Source organism: Sarcophilus harrisii, chromosome 1, assembly GCF_902635505.1.
Source record: "Sarcophilus harrisii chromosome 1, mSarHar1.11, whole genome shotgun sequence".
Classification (NCBI taxonomy): domain Eukaryota; kingdom Metazoa; phylum Chordata; class Mammalia; order Dasyuromorphia; family Dasyuridae; genus Sarcophilus; species Sarcophilus harrisii.
The window spans coordinates 211433700-211439032 of NC_045426.1; positions in this window are offsets into that span (position 1 = coordinate 211433700).

A 5333-nucleotide genomic window follows, 5' to 3' on the forward strand; every position below is an offset into this window, starting at 1 on the left:
TTTCTTAATCTTGGATCCTTAGGGTCTGTGGATAAATCTTGGATCTGCAGGGTCTGTGGATAAATTTCAAAAGGTTTCTGATTTTTTTACAAGAAAAATTCTCTATTTTCTTTAACCTCTGATTATAATTTGGCATTCTTCTCAACTGTCAAAAAAATTTTATTCTGAAGAATCTACAGGCTTCACTATACTTTCCAAGGGGCCAAACACACACACACACACACACACACACACACACACACACACACACGATAAATAATCCCTATTTAATGGGAGAATGCAATATATACCTAAATATATGTTATTCAAGAGAAAATGAAATTAAGGCAAAGAGATACATGGCCAAAAGCAAATGGTCCAATAACATTTTGTGAAAGAGAGAACATCTTTAGCTGAGAGAGTGAAGGACAGCTAGAGGAAGAAGCATTGAAATAGGATGTTAAAGGAAAAAGAAGATGCCAGAGTTATTCTTTTTGAGATGTTCCAGCAGATCTTTTTGATCAAAAACAAGCCTATAAACCTTTAAAAAAAAGCTCTTTAGAAAGCATTTGATTAAGTTGAAGAAGGCCACAAAAGTTGACTTTCTCCCCCAAATTACTATTGTTTCACATTATATAATGTTCAAACAAGGGTGCAAGCTGAGTGGGGCACATATATGAATTGTTTAGGATATCTGCAAATAAGTATAAATATTAAATAAAATGTGGATGAAGCCAAAACATAAACTCTGGGGGAGCCCAAAATACAAAAAATTTGAGTATACCCAAAGATCTGAGTGGATAGATCCAAAACAAGAATTTTGGCTTCCCAGAACAGTTTCTGAGGTCAGGATGACCTATGTTTTGAAGTCACATAAAACTAGGTTCAAATAATATTAATAAGTAATAAAGTATTTTCCCAATAATCTTGAAGTATTTCAACCAGAATGTCTCTCCTGCTACTTAGAATGCATCAGCACATTGGATCAGCAACTGGAATAACCAAAGAGGTGTTTTGAGTAAGAAATGAAGTGGGAAGAACTTTTCTTGCAAAGTTAGAATCCCAGCTTGGCTCTGAAGAACAATTTCCAAGGATTCAATCAGTGTTTTAAGATTAAAAAGTATAGTAACTGGGAATTTATCTGATTCAAAATTAGAAAAAAAATGAAAATCAAAAACACTTTCTGTTATGAGAAAACTAAGGAAGAAGAATTTAGCTTTCTAAGCATTTCAACTTCTTAGCTGAGTTAATGTTCCTAAAACCAAGCAGCCAATCATTGGGATAGAGTATAGTTTCTTCAGCAAATGAAGTATATATATATATATATATATATATATATATATATATATACTAATTAGCTGAAGTATTTAACACCATATAAGCTGTCATTTGATTATTGAAAGGGGATTAAAATGCAAAGAGAACTCAGTAGCTAGAGCTTTAATTATTATAATTTACATTTTTCTATTTCTACTATTTCTGCTTATCTAATACTTATGGTTCACGGAGAAACAAATTTTTATAGTATCTAAAATGATATTCAAAATGAGCCTACAAGAAGTCCATTGTTATATTTTTCCACAGTAAGTGAAATTAAAAAAATACTTTATGAGCCTTTAGTTAAAATGATCTTAGCAATGACCTACATCCTAGAGGGATAAAGAATTGATTTAATGAAACAACGCAATTTGTCATGGGAGCTACCTGCTAATGACTATTGGGATCTAATTCTGACGAGCAGAATAGATCGTGTCATGTGAGAGGATGATAATGATACGAGGAGACTGAGAGGCAGTTGCATTCCTTTACTTCTTTACTTTTACTTTTATCTCTACCTCTACCTCTGATTTATTTCATCTCTACACAGAATATATATTTTCTAAGCACAGCAAGATTATTATTATTTAAAGAAAAGCATACATTTTTTTCTCAGGCAACATCTGCATCAGTGAGAATGACCTCCAGACAGATATTTCTGATTCTTAGGGTTATGTCTGTCTTCCTTTGGACCTGTTAGCTCTACTTCAATGAGTAAGATAACGATAGTAATAATAAAACATTCCATTAGTCTCTCTAATGTGCTATAATTGGCAACTGTGGCAGAGCTAGAGAACCGACCAGCCCCATTGGTGCAATCACAACTGATCTTTTTGCAGGCTCTCTGGGTTTCCACACTTAGCATAGTCCTCTATAACAGTTCAAGTATTTATTAAAATCTTGCCAATTGATAAAGAAGGCAGCTTGGAATAGTAGATGGATGGGTAAATAAAGTCAGGGTTTAAATTCCCCTGCACACACACTTTGATACATGCTGACTGTATGATCCTGGGCAAGTAGCTTCATCCCTCAGTTTTCCAAGCAACTTTCTAAAATAACGAATTACAAAGAAAGTGCCAATCTGCATTTGTACACAAATAATTATGATAAAGACCATGTTAGGGGAAAAAATTCAAAAAAATATTAAAGAATAATCTGAAGAAAAAAATCTCACTGAATGATGACAGGGAGGAGATTGGGGAAAATTTCATAGAGGAGATAATCATTAAGCTGGACCACAAAAGAGAGAAAAATTCAATAAGAGAAGCTGGAAAGGAAGGTTTCAGACCAGCACAGAGGTGAGAGAGTATAAGAGAGGACAGATGAGTAATATTACCTTAAGTCCTTGAAGGGGAACAATATTAAATAAGGCAGATATTCGAAACTAGCTTGTTAAGGACTTTAAATGAAAGCATAATAACTTTATATTTTATCCTTTCTTTTTTATTGTTTTATTTTTATGGTTATAATGTATATTAATTTTTAAAAAACATTTCTTTATGAATCATATTGGATGAGAAAAATCAGAGCAAAAGGGGAAAATCACAAGAGAAAAAGAAAACAGAAGAAAAAGAAAAAAGGTAAACGTGATATGCGTTGATTTACATTAATTCTCTGTAGTTCTCTTTCTGCACACAGATGGTATTTTCTATCCAAAGGTTATTGAGATTGTCTTGGATCACTAAGCCACTGAAAGAACTAAGTCTTTCATAGTTGATCATTACATAATCTTTCTATCACCATGTAAACTGTATTCCTGGTTCTACTTGTTTCATGCAGTGTAGTATTCTTCTCTAAAATATATTGTTCTGGGAGCAGCCTTAGTTTCCATTCAGTAATCACCTCAGATGCAGCAAGATGTTAAAGTCCAAATCCTTTATTGTCTCCTTCAAAGTCTGATCTCCTTTCCTGGGGCCCAGTTAGCTTTTTTAGAGGCCTATCTCTCTCCTTGTTTCTGAGAGCTCCTGCTGCTTGTCCTTTGCCTCTGCCTCTAGCTCCCCCGAAATGTCTCCAAATCCAAAGCTTTGTACTTCAGCCTCCAACCAGCACAAAGGTAGAAAATGGAATAAATCTGCCTCATCCTCAGAAAGCTCCTATTGCGCTTATCCCTTCTGGCCCTGAAAGCTCCTGCTTATATGCCCCACACTGAGTATATATCAATCATTATATCACTAGGAAACTATTATTTGTTGTAGGATTAAATCAATGCTAAACTAGATTTAACCACTGTCTCTTCAATTCCACTGACTTAGCACCTTGTAAGAATCCTAACTTCTCCCACTTTCTTTTGATTTAGAACATAGGTGGTCATGACCTCCCTGACTTCTGAAGGAGGTGAGAATCCCCAAAAAGAGGCACGTCTTCCCTGACTGCTCAAAAAAGGAGTGAAAACATCATAAAAAGGAAGTTATCATGCCCTCCCTGACATCTCAGGAAGGGAGATGAAAACACCAAAGGAAATGGGAAATCAAATCAGATTAGCAGGTTTCTGAAGGGGCTCACTTGAAACAGATATACATAAATCCATCAATATGGGAAGTATTACACATAATTATATAAATTACATAAGCACATAGCAATATACACAGGCTAGAAGTGATGTAACAAATAACATGAATCACATGAGGAATTACACATGTCCATAAAACCTAGAAATAGTCCAAAAGGAATCCATTGCCCATTAGTTCATGTTCCTGGAATCCAGTAATTCCTGCAAGTTTTGAAGTCCTGCATCTTGTGTTAGGGAATCCAATGATGCCTGATGGTTTTCAAATCCTGCATCAGTCTTTATCAACAATCTTTCATCTCAGGAAATCCAATGATTCCTGCAGATTTTGTTCTTAAATTTTCTCCTTTGTTTTGAGATTTTTCTCTTTTTCTGTCTGTCTCCAGGTGTTCGTTGCCACCCATATGCTTCCTTCTCCATCTGTAGGAATACAAGTAAACCCTTTTCCCCAAGCAGTTAACTTATCTAATTCCCTTTTATTTATCAGTTTCTAGATTTCTCCTCATCACCTGGCAATTACATTGGAGTTGCTTGCACTGGGCACTGCCCTTCTGTTGAGTTAAAAAAAAAAAGCCTTTATTCTCCCCAATTGTAATTCCTTTTTCCCATCTGATTACTTTTTGGCTGATTGATCATGTAATCCCTTTCTGCCATCTAATTGCTTTTTTTGGTTATTGATCACATCAGAGTCCTGAACTTCTGAAGTAAACTCAGCTGCCATCATGCCCCACCTGTCTTTTGTATGATATCTTGGAACTGGGCCCTGCCTCTCATTTCCCTGGGTCAATTTACATTATGAGGCCCAGTGGAAGCCCTTGTGGCATTTTGGACATAGGGTTTTAGGACTTCTCTTACTCTGCCTTCTCACTCTATCTCTATACACGCATTGAGCTCTCAGATGTCCTATTTTTCCACACTGAAAACATCAATGATTTTCTTTAGAAGTCCCTTGCCAAGAGGGACCCTGTCTTCTCATATTCATCATAGTCTGGGTATAATAAGCACTTGTGCCCACTGTGGCACAGTGTTTTATGATCTCCCCTAAAGGAGCATCTTTGGACCAGGCCATCCTCAGCAACGAGATCAACCAAATCATTTCCAATGGAGCAGTAATGAACTGAACCAGCTATGCCCAGAAAAAGAACTCTGGGAGATGACTAAAAACCATTACATTGAATTCCCAATCCCTATATTTATGCACACCTGCATTTTTGATTTCCTTTACAAGCTAATTGTACAATATTTCAGAGTCTGATTCTTTTTGTACAACAAAATAACATTTTGGTCATGTATACTTATTGTGTATCTAATTTATATTTTAATATATTTAACATCTACTGGTCATCCTGCCATCCAGGGGAGGGGGTGGGGGAGTAAGAGGTGAAAAATTGGAACAAGAGGTTTGGCAATTGTTAATGCTGTAAAGTTACCCATGCATATATCCTGTAAATAAAAGGCTATTAAATAAATTTTAAAAAATGAATTAAAAAAAATAAAGGAGCATCTTTGTGTAGTCCCCATATAATTCTTC